This window comes from Macrobrachium nipponense, chromosome 23 (genome assembly GCF_015104395.2).
Source record: "Macrobrachium nipponense isolate FS-2020 chromosome 23, ASM1510439v2, whole genome shotgun sequence".
Classification (NCBI taxonomy): Eukaryota; Metazoa; Arthropoda; class Malacostraca; order Decapoda; family Palaemonidae; genus Macrobrachium; species Macrobrachium nipponense.
In genome coordinates, this window is record NC_061090.1 from 70925747 (window position 1) to 70938154 (window position 12408).

Sequence of the window (12408 nt, forward strand, 5' to 3'; positions counted from 1 at the left end):
AGAGGTGAGACACCGAATTCAGGCAGGATGGAATAACTGGAGGTCTGCATCAGGGGTCCTCTGTGACAAGAAGGTCCCTCTGAAATTGAAAGGAAAGTTCCATAGGACGGTGGTCAGACTAGCAATGTTATATGGAACAGAAACAGCAAGTATGAGGAAAACAGAGGAGAAGAAGATGGATGCAGCAGAAATGAGAATGTTGAGATGGATGTCGGGAGTAACAAGGGAAGATAGGATTAGGAATGAGTATATAAGAGGATCGACAAAGGTAGCTGAAATATCGAAGAAAATACAGGAAGGAATGCTTCGATGGTATGGACACCTGTTACGAAGGGAGGAACGTCATGTTGGAAGACATACGATGGAAATGGAAGTGCAGGGTAGAAGGAAGAAGGGAAGACCAAGAAAGAGATGGCGTGACTGTGTAGGGGAAGATATGGAATTGAAAGGTATAAATGAGAACGAGGCACAGGACAGAAATCGATGGAGACGACTCATTCGCAATGGCGACCCCATATCAAATTGGGTTTAAGCTAGGAGGAAGAAGAGAGTCTGTTGGATATATTGTCAAGGCAAATTTTTAGCTCCCAAATGGTTGCATTCTGATTGATGCTCTCTAATGCAAAGAGAGTATTAATGGGAAGCATTCTCGTTCTTAACAACACGAAGGCCTCACCCTAGGCTATACTGTAATCCGGCGTTAAGCAATCATCACAAAGCAAAGTCAGCCTTAAATATACGTTCATAACGCAAGTGGGGTTTAATAAAAAAATGAAGTGGTATTCTAATTACAATTTATTGAAGAAAATTGCTCAATATCTTATCATGGTTATGATGCTACGATTGCAACAAGGTTCTTGCATAACATGATGCAACTTCTCTAAACATCGTCTGAACATTGGTCGGTTCTTCTCTATCGTGGTATGATGAATAAACGGTTAATTCTTTTAACTCTTACGAGAATGAGTTAAATAACTAATGTGACAAAGTGCATATCTTCTACTAGGGAGGAATATCGCGAGAATTGCATGTCAGATTAAAAAATAAAGGAAGATAGTACCTTCAGTGTATTGTAAATATTTAATCAATGCACAGACGATCACAGATATCATCAATTCTGACAGGCTAATGTTACGTCTTTGATAGAACGAGAAAGACTTCTTTTTTATTTTTATATATATATATATATATATATAATATATATATATATATATATATATATATATCTAATATATATATATATATATATATATTTATATCTATAATATATGTGGGTGTGCTACAAAGGATATCATCATCAATATTAAGATGGGATTTCTATCATTACAGTCACAATAACTTTGACAGTTTTCCAGACCAATCACCCTCACCTCCACAAACCAACGCCCCCCCCCCCCCCCCCCCCCCACCCCCCCCCCCCCCCCCCCCCCGCCTCCCTCGTTTCCCACACAGCTAGGCGCCGCCACCTTAGACCCTCACACTCCACCAGTGACTGGCCTTGGAAGACGGCCAGTGATTTTTCATAAGTCTATCTCATTCCATGTATTATGATCAGTTACTTAAACATCATTCTAGACCCTAGAGCCACCATATCTAAAGGCAGAAGCGTCATTTGACATACATACAAACATACGCACACATATACACTCACTCACACATATAGTACATATATTGATATACATTTAGTATGTTTTCGTGGTTTTCTGCAGAGAGAAAAACAAGAAAAGAAAAGAAACTCGCTAAAATTAAGGCTGCTTCCTTACAGGAGCTGGCTTGGAGTCATGACAGGCCTTTGTCTTAGACCGACCTCTACAATTAACCAGTCACTTGCCTGTTTACAGATTCTCGCACACGCCCTCTCAATTCCATCGCTATGAAAACTCTATATTACTGTAATTTTAAAAACATCCGCAGAAGAGAATAATAAACATTATTTACGCGTTCTTTGTGCAGATTTGTCTACGTCATAGAACTCCAAACGACAATATACAACACTAAATACACTGAGTAGCTTTCACTTCTGAAAATCAATGGGTCATCAAATCCTGTATGTAACCTGCTGTTGAATTCAGCAGCTGCGGATTGCAGTAATGTTGTTCTACTGTCCAAGTAACAAAAGAACATTTTCATAAGTTAATGCTCCGAAGGATTGCGTTACTTTTTCTCCGCAGTGTTCAACCGTACTGGAGACCCAATCCCCTGCAATCTGCTGCGCGCCGTGAAACACATTGACAAAGAACTGCGGGAATTGTGCGAAACCATCCCAGATGCTTACCCACAAACCATCCCAGGTTACCCACTTGTAATATATATATCCTTCCATACAAAACATGAACACACCGACAACCCAGAACATAAGCCTAGCTGGATCGGGGAATCCCCTTCCGGTTTGAGCCCTGCTCTCAACTTGGAATAGCATGACGAATACAGGCAGAGTAAACAAAAGAACGACGATTTCAGCAATCATTTTGTTGTTGCTGTTGTTGTTGTAGAGGGGTTAACTGACAAGAGGCTTCGATCCGTCGTCTTTGAATCTCCAGCGATATGCAACTTGTCGTTTCTTAGTCTTCTTCTCTGAAAGGAAGCAAAGGCATCATCCTTTAGCGAGCACTAATGGCACAGGGAATAGTTTAGAAGTTAATTATTAGTTAGAGTAATGTAACGTGTGGTTTATCAGCAATTTTATTTGGGTCTGGGTACAATTTTCTTACTTAGGCCTTAATATTAACATATTACAATAATGATTTTACGTTATATTAACATGGTGAATTGTACAGATTATATTTTATAAATTTTATTTCTTAATTAGTGTAATCTATTTAATAAAAGCTAACTGCCCTCACTCTTCTTACATCTATCTTACCTATCAGCTTAAAAAAAAAAATAATAATAAAACGCAGGTCAAGCGGTTTAAAAAAAATGCCCCGAAGTTTCTTAGGTGCAATCTAGTTTTCTGTACAGCGTATATTGCAGTATGAAACTCTCAGCCGCGGCCTATTCAACTTTCAGCCACGGACCGGTGGTGGCCTGAGTTGTTGGCACGTATCACAGTGCTACACGCATGATCATGGCTGTTGCATTATTCCAAGCTTGCCACGCACAGAATGCAAATACTTCATGGAGTCACCGCTCACACGCAAGGAATGCATAAAGTATCACTAGAGTGCATTCACGTCAGTGAGGGAATGCACTGAAACTACTGTACAAAGGTTCGTAAATACTTACGTGAATGAATAACATATGCACTGTCGTGATCACTGCACTTAACACGGCCTGTGCGTGACACTGCTTTGAAACGCACCAACAAGGAACCAAAACAGACTTCGCTTTCGTCAGTGTCCAAGCGAAACGCCCTTCTACACATGTCTGTATCCAACCCAGACGGTTGCCAGACAGTGCAAGATGCAATAATGCATTTCCAGTCGCTAATTTCCTCGTAATTGAAATTGGACTTTGAGTATGAAACGTTTATTAGGGCTCATATTGCACGTGAAGAACAAACTGTTTCACAATAAGTTCACTTTTCTCGATTATCAGCTAATTCTGAAATGAATATTCCTGTACATGACGACTGGAGAAGGCTTCCCGTACGGGTCTAGTGCACGTTTGCCTCTCTGTGTGTGTGTGTGTGTGTGTGGATTGTGGTCTGCAGTATCCCCAGGCATCTTTGTACAATACCTCTATGTAAAGCTGCTCTGTTTCGCCGAAACTCTTATCCACTGAGTTAAGATAAGAATAATCTTACTGATAATGATTAATAATTTATAATAAGAAGTTCAAATACATTTATTAGTCGTTGTGCTGATTCTCTCTCTCTCTTTATTATATAATATATATATATATATATATATATATATATATATATATATATATATATATATATATATATACATATATGTGTGTGTGTATATATATAATATATGTTATATATGAATAATAATGTATATATGCAAATATTTACACACAATATTCATACACACATATACACATGTAATTTATGTATGTATAGAATTCTATATATATATATATATATATATATATATATATATATATATATATATATATATATATATTATAAGCCTGCATATGAAAAGAAATCTTGTAACTTCAGAAACGGCGGCTCTAGAATAATGTTTATGTAATTAATCGTAGTTGCACAAAATTAGATCTATTTATAACGACACAGACTGACGTGGCATTCCGCTCTGGACGAGCCTCAAGGTCAATTTCTGCTGTGATGTGGGGACTGTGGTGATGGTGAGGGGGTTGGTGATGGAGGCGTTTTAGGGCACCTGACTGAAACTCAGGCAGAGAAACTTTCAATTTTATTGTGGATACGATGATGGAAATCCCTCGTGTATATTGATGATTGTTTGTTTGTATGGTGTTTTCACGTTGCTTGTAACCAGCGGTTATTCAGCAACGGGACCAACGGCTTTACGTGACTTCCGAACCACGTCGAGAGTGAACTTCTATCACCAGAAATACACATCTCTCACTCCTTGATGGAATTGCCGAGATTCGAACTCGCGACCACCTAGGTGTGACGCCAACACCATACCAACACCTCCATATTTATATATATATATATATATCTATATATATATATATATATATATTACTTTTGGGACAAAGTTTTTTCTTGTATGCATATTTCATTGAATTCAATGGCATTTTGATTGTTGATCAACTTTTTATTAGTTTCCCAATACTTTCTAAATCTTCTGTGTTCTTCCAAATGTAGTTGGTGGATAAAGAAACGCAGATTAATTGTCTATTCCATTTACTGCCAACTCAACACCACAGCTGTTCCGTCACTCTTGACCTCTATATTACATTTTCATTGCTTGTTGTTGTTTTTGATTAAGCTGACCTTATGCCAGCACGGGCTCTTGCTCATAGAGCAGCCCGTAATACATATTTTCATTGTGTTCTATTGTTTTATTATATTGTGCGGACGGAACTGTAGCGTCCATAAATATTAATAATATTTACATACAATAGAATAGAATAATGTACAGAAAATGATTTTGAATTCATTTAAGTTGTACAATAGTAACATATTACACAAATATTTACAATAAACAAAAATTTTATTTATGTGAGCTTTAATGGGAACAAAAACCCACAATCGACATTATATATTCATGTTCCTTACACATTCGGTATTGATACTAATGAGGGAACTATATACTTTATTTCTATAAATATAGCGTTTTGGGGTCCCTGAGACTATATAACATTTAAGCCACTGATGGTCAGTGAGGCAGGAAATCCTCCTCTTTAATCTGTACTATAAGCGTCTGTTGGATTCTGCAACGGTGTCACTGCATCTCATCATCCAGCAACAGAAGATTTGTTCCGGATCTTTCCTAGAGACCCCTTCTAAATAGTGATCCCCTTCTGGATAGTGACCCCTCCTAGATAGTGAACTCCCTCTAGATAGTGACCCACTGTATCCACCTCTTCGGCGTGTTCAGTACAAGTTCGTGTGGTATGGCCTTAAAAACACAAACGGAAGACATTAAATATCACAAAGAAAATGACACCCCCCCCCCCACAAGTAAACCATTAGGGTAATTATTTAGGAAAGATCCGTTGTTTATTTTCGTAAGTTGTCGACTGAAAGGATCTGGGAATTTTCCTCCCGCAAGAGGTCAGTCGCGCTGAGAAGCCAAACTCAATTTCATCCGGGAAAGTATCAAATTTAAAATCGAAGGAGAATTTACAGAATTCTCCAAACCCATCCCATGTTTTCCATCTATAATATGAATACGTGATCATCCAAAACATGAACAACCCTATAACCCAGAAAGCAACCTGAACTGGCAGGGTGAATCTCGATCCTCTGTGAGTACAGGATTCCACTTTGAACAGCATATAGAATACTGAAAATATAAGCAAAAAATACATGACTTCAGCAATCATTATTATTTGTTCCTTTTTTTCGTAGAGGGGTTCAAAGACAAGGGGCTTCGATCGGTCGTTTTCTAATCTTCATTGATATTCAACCTGTCGTTTCTTCCTCCAAACTTCTTCACAGATGATGCTCTGAAAGGACACAAAGGCATCGTTTACCATATAACAAAGGGCACAGGTCAAGCGACTATATATATAAAAAAAAAAAAAAAAACCGCGAAAAAAGTAAATAATGCTCCCAAGTTTTTAGGGGCTTTAGAATTTTATAGAATATAATGCACTATAAAACCCTCAGGCCCAGCCTTTGATAATCTTAGCCGCAGCCTATGAAACTTTCTGCCACGGCCAGGTGGTGGCCTGTGTTGTTGGCACTTATAGCTATGGCACACGCACGACCATGGCTAACTTTGGCCTTGTAATAAGTAAAAACTACTGAGGCTAGAGGGCTGCAACTTGGTGTCTTTAATGCTTGGAGGGTGGATGTTCAACATACCAATTTGCAGCCCTCTAGCCTCAGTAGTTTTTAAGATCTGAGGGCGGACAGTAAAAGTGCTGACAGACAGACAAATAGCCATCGCAATAGGAAACTCATGTTATGGATAATTCTTTATTGCCTTATTACTACGTAACCGAGACTGAGTCGCTCCAACAACACTAAAGTCGGTTTTTTTTTCCATCTGTCCACCAGCCTGTGGTGTTTGCGTATGGTAACACTGCGTCCTGGGCTTTAGATAGTTACATTCAACAATAATAACAATATCCTATTTCGAATATTAACGGTATAATTCGCACACAGTAAATTATTAAAACACTTTTCAGTTGCAAATGTACACCCAGATATCCTTTTATTTACCTAAAACTTACACATAGCGTCACTATCGAAAACCCGGGACGCAGCGTTACCATACGCAAACACCACAGGCGGGTGGACAGATGGAAAAAAACAGAGTATAGTTTTATGGAAGATATAAAACAACGTGAGCAATGGGACCTCTCGGTAATCTAGAGGGAAGCGTTGGGTGACGAACTATCTCTGGAAAACAGGGTACTGTGGTGGATATTGCTTGGAAACAGGACACGTCTGTCTGTCTTCAGTGCAGTTGAGGAACGCATTCATTTGCCAGTCAGTAAATTTATGAAATAGCTCGGTTACTACTTATACATTGAATAAAAGAAAGTTAAAAGTCTAATTTCTCCAGTTATCTATCTATTGGTCAATCTATCGAGATTCCTCTCTTCAATAACAAAGACGCAGAGGATGGCAATCAGGAATAATCTGACGAATTAGCCATCAGATTAACTGACGTAAAATCTAACCCACAAAATTCTGTTGCGTCATTCCAAAAGACGCATAAAACAAGCAGTCTTTCATTGCAGCTTTCCACGCACGGAATGCAAATACTTTTCCGAGGCAACCGCTCACATGCAAGGAATGCATAAAGTATCCCTTGAGTGCATTCATGCCAGTGAGGGAATGCACTAAAACCACTGTACAAAGGTTCCAAAATACTTACGTGAATGATATATGCACTGTCGTATTCACTGCACTTAACACGGCCTGTGCGTGACACTGCTTTGAATCGCACCAAAAGTGAAAAAATAGCAGATAGACTTCGCTTTCATCAGTATCCAAGCAAAACGTCCTTCTACAGATGTCTGTATCCAACCCAGAAGGTTGCCAGACAGTGCAAGATACAATAGTGAATTTCCAGTCGCTAATTTCCTCGTAATTGAAATTGAACTTTAAGCATGAAACGTTTATTAGGGCTCATATTGCACGTGAAGAACTAACTGTTTCATAATAAGTCCACTTTTCTCGATTATCAGCTGATTCTGAAATGAATATTCCTGTACATGACGACCGGGGAAGGTTTCCCGTACGGGTCTAGTGCACGTTTGCCTCTCTCTCTCTCTCTTTGGCCTGCAGTATTTCCAGGCATCTATGTAAAATTGCTGTTTCCCCGAAACCCTTATCTACTGGGTAAATGAAGGAATAATTAAGACGAGAATAATTTTGCTGATAATGGGTTGTAATTTATAACAAAGTTAAATACATTTCTCAGTCGTTGTGCTGATCTCTCTCTCTCTCTCTCTCTCTCTCTCTCTCTCTCCTCTCTCTCTCTATTATATCCATTCTCTCTCTATATATATATTATATAGATATATATATATATATATATATATGGATATATATATATATGTGTATGTATGTACATGTATACATATATATATATGCTACATATGTATTATATGTAATATTTATGTATATGTAAATATTCATGCACATATATATGTATACATATACATAGATATATTATATATATAATATATATAATATATATATATATATATATATGTATATATATATATATATGTGTGTGGTGTGTGTGTGTGTGTTCTTGCATGTCATTTGTGTCTTTATCCTTATGTGTGGGCGTCAAAAAAAACAAAAAAAAAAAAAAAAAAAAAAAAACTCGCAATATAGACTGACGTGGCATTCCACTCGGATATCGAGAGGAGGCGAAACCGGCTCCCCCCCCCCCCCCCCTCCACCATACACACCTTTTAGAGCTGTTAAAATCATCTCAGTGGTCTGGTAAAACTAGGATATACTTAACTTCAAGTTATCAACCCCCAGGGCGATGAGAAAAATCTCTGGCCGAGTCTCAAGGTCAATCTCTGCTGAGATCTGGGGTCTGTGGTGCGGGGTTGGGGGGCAGGGGGGGTGGGGGGCGGGAGGGAGGAGAAGTTGGTGATGTGGGCGTTTTAGAACACATGACTGAAACTCAGGCAGAGCAACTTTCGATTTTATTGTGGATTTGCTGATGGAAATCAGTCGTGTATATTGATGATTTATGCTCTGTAACCTATATATATATATATTATATATATATATATATATATATATATATATATATATATATATATATATATATATATATATATATATAAATATAATAATAATAAAAAAGTAATCGTTCTCATTCTATCGAAGACGTAATCTCAGTCTGTCAAAGCTGGTGATATCTATGATCGTCTGTGCGTAATAAAATGAGTTCGTACTAATCTGAAGGTTCTAACTTCCTTTATTTTCCCCTTGTCATTCAATTTTCCTCCCTAGTAGGAGATATGAACTTGTCATAATGGTTATTTTACTCGTTTTCGTTACACTGAAGAGTTTATCGTATTTTTATCGTTCCGTGATAGAGGAGAACCGACCATTGCTAAAACGATGTTTAGAGAAGTTGTATCATGTTATGCAATCGTAGCATGATAAGATAGTGAGAAATATTCTTCAATAAATTGTGATCATAATACAACTTTTTATATAAACCCCACTAATGTTATGAATTTATACTTAAGGCTGACTTTGCTGTGTAATAATTGCTTAACGCTGGAGTAGTGTAGCCTAGGGATCAATCAGAATGCAACCATTTGGGAGCGAAGAATTTGCCTTAGCAATATATTCAGCAGAATGATCAACTTAACCTTGAGCCTGGGGCTAACCAAGGCCAGAATTGACATTAGGCATAACCGTAGCCTTTATAGGCCAGTAATGAGAAGAAACGTATACATAGACCAAGCAGCTCGCTATCATTCGATGGGCTTTGTTAGTCTACTATGTATAACTCTTAGTGCGTGTCATGAATGTACAGTAACCTTTACGTTAATCAATACAAGGAAGATTGACCATACATAGTATAAAACTGTTTTGACTTGGAACTGACGGTTAAGCCCATGACGTCAGCTCATATGAACCCATCAAACGCCCCCCCGCCCCCCGCCCCAACACCCCGTCCCCTAAACATCCACGGAGCAGCTCATGAGGCTAACCGCTTCTTCCCATGAGTACTTGCTGAAAACTAATATGGTAACACCTAACACCTTACTACAACACCTTCTCTATGGGAGGAAGGACGTTGGTTATTCCACTTATTTCACACACACACACACACATTTAGAGTCCTTGAATCATGAAACCCCTTATCTTAGACCTGCTTCTACAGTAAACCAGTCACTTTCCTGTCTACATATTCTCGTACAACCTTGACATAATTCAAACGAGTGGTCTTCAAATTATGCTTTGTCGAAAGAACAATCAACATTATGATCAAGTTCCTTGCGCATTTGGTATTGATACTAATGATGGCAGTTTATATTTTATTTTTTTTAAACCAGTTTTTGGCATCCCAGAGGCTATAACATTTAATCCACTGATGGTCAGTGAGGCAGAAAATCCTCCTCTGTAATATGCACTATAAGCACCTGTTGGATTCTGCAATGGTGTCTTCCTAGATAGTGACCCCAATGGGTTTTCATCCGGTATTGTATCCACCTTTGCGGCGTGTTTAGTACAAGTTCGTTGGGTATGACCGTAAAAACACAAACAAAAGAAAATGACCCTCAAAAATATTAGCCCTGCATAACGACCAGCGAAAACCCTTGGGGGTCAATATCTAAGAAACATCCAGTTTTTTCTTTTCGTAAATTAATGACTGAATTTTTTCTCGCCAGAGGTCAGTCTCAAGGAGAGTACGCTCTCCATTCCACTGGGCAGAACGTCAAATTTCAAACTTGAAGAGAGTTGCCAGAATTGCCCCAATCCATTGCAGAACCTCGTCCATTTGTAGTACGAACAAGCGGCCATGCAGAAGATGGCCAGACCTACAACCCAAAGACTAAGTCTAGCCAGAACGGGGAATCCAGTTTTCCTCTGAGCGCTAGATTCCACTTTGTACAGTATGTAAAATACTGGACATATGAATGCGAGAAACAGGAATTCAGCGATCATTTTCCTTCCACTAGATGCAGGGCTGACAGACAGAGTAGGCTTCGATCGGTCGTCTTCCAATCTCAAGGGATGTTCAGCTTCACTTTTCGTCTTCCAGACTTCTTCGAAGACGATTCTCTGAAAGGAAGCAAGGGCATCATTCAGCGAGTTTACAGAAAATACACTTACTACGTGACTGAGACTTGAGTTTTTCCATTAACACTATCCTGATGCAACATATATATAACAACGTGAACAATGGAACTTCTCAGTAATTTGGAGGGAAGCAAAGGCATCATTTCGTGTAAACTCCTTTACTGAACCACCACATTTTCTGAGACTGAGTTGCTCGGATGAGATTGTGCTGATGCAAGAAATGGAAACTCTAGTAATCTGGAGACCATTGTTGACTAGTGAACTATTTCTGGACGAAATTGCGTTGTGGTGTGAATTGCTTGTAAACGGGACAGTTGTGTCTTAAATGCAGTGAGGAAAAACATTCATTTGGCTGTATGCAAATTTAGGAAATGACTCTGATTCTACGTATACATTTAATCTTCTATCTGTCTATCTATCCATCTATCTATCTCTCTAGATTCCTCTCGTCTATAACAAAGACTGTAGGCATTGCTAAAGGTTCTTTGCAGCGTCCCTTCGGCCCCTAGCTGCAACCCCATTCATTCCTTTTACTGTACCTCCATTCATATTTCATCTTGCTATCCACCCTCTCTTATCAATCACTTCATAGAGCAACTGCTTTGAGGTTTTCCTCCTGTTACACCTTTCAAACCTACCTGCTCTCAATTTCCTTTCCAGCGCTGAATGACCTCATAGGTCCCAGTGGTTGACCTTTGGCCTAAACTCTATATTCCATTACACGCCTATAGCAAAGACGCTAAGGATGGAATTCAGGAATAATGGGATGAATTACCCTTCAGATTAACTTTCGTAGAATATAACCGAGTCTCAAACTGCAACTATGGATTATTGAACCTTTAAAATTTCTTTGTTAATATTTCCTATCATATAAAATATAAAAGGCCGTAAAATATTTTACATTTTAAGTTTCCGAAGAACATAATGTTTATATTTAGCACGTAAAGCACTTATCCACGAGAAATTATAGAGCAACACCTGTCCATTCATATCTAGCGAAACGTATTGAAGCTACAAAACTTAACATGGGCCTGTAAATACTTACATAAAGAATGAATGTACTGTCGTATTCAGTGTATTTAACAATGCCTGTGTCTGATATAGCTTTAAAGCACCAGCAAGTAACAAATAGCAGATAACATTTGATCTGGGCGGTGATGACGCGCAGCTGGTTTATCTGCAGATAAGACGTGTTCATATCTAACCGCGAAAGTTGCCAGAAAGTGCCAGATGGGATAATGAATGAATTGCCACTAACTTCCTCCTAATTCTCAGGAATTTAAATACGAAACATCGATCAGTGCAATTATTTATTAGTCGTGATTAGCGGATCGTTTCAAAACACGCCCAGTTCTCTCAATAAGGATCTGATTCTGGAATGAACATTCCAGTACATTGCTACTGAGGAAGGCTTGCTGTCCGGTATAGTACATGTGTACCTCTCTCTCTCTCTCTCTCTCTCTCCCTTGACTTGCAGTATTTCTGAGGATACAAAATGCCTTACAGAAAGGAATAATTTAGATAAGAATAATAACAACCTTGATGATAATGATTTACAATTT

General features: G+C 38.5%; 3 long non-coding RNA genes across 3 annotated transcripts; all 3 read right to left on the reverse strand.

The window, feature by feature from the left end:
- Nucleotides 1-1229: 1229 nt before the first annotated feature.
- Nucleotides 1230-3809, reverse strand: LOC135201598 (uncharacterized). The gene is made up of 2 exons (XR_010311560.1): nt 3226-3809; nt 1230-2574 (listed from the first exon to the last, which is right to left on the reverse strand). It is a non-coding gene; the product is annotated as an uncharacterized LOC135201598 (long non-coding RNA).
- A 957-nt stretch (nt 3810-4766) lies between these two features.
- LOC135201601 (uncharacterized) lies at nt 4767-7828 on the reverse strand. Its single transcript, XR_010311561.1, has 2 exons — nt 7434-7828; nt 4767-6051 (listed from the first exon to the last, which is right to left on the reverse strand). It is a non-coding gene; the product is annotated as an uncharacterized LOC135201601 (long non-coding RNA).
- Nucleotides 7829-10066: 2238 nt separating this feature from the next.
- Nucleotides 10067-12019, reverse strand: LOC135196892 (uncharacterized). Its single transcript, XR_010310509.1, has 2 exons — nt 11892-12019; nt 10067-10828 (listed from the first exon to the last, which is right to left on the reverse strand). It is a non-coding gene; the product is annotated as an uncharacterized LOC135196892 (long non-coding RNA).
- Between the last annotated feature and the right edge of the window lie 389 nt (nt 12020-12408).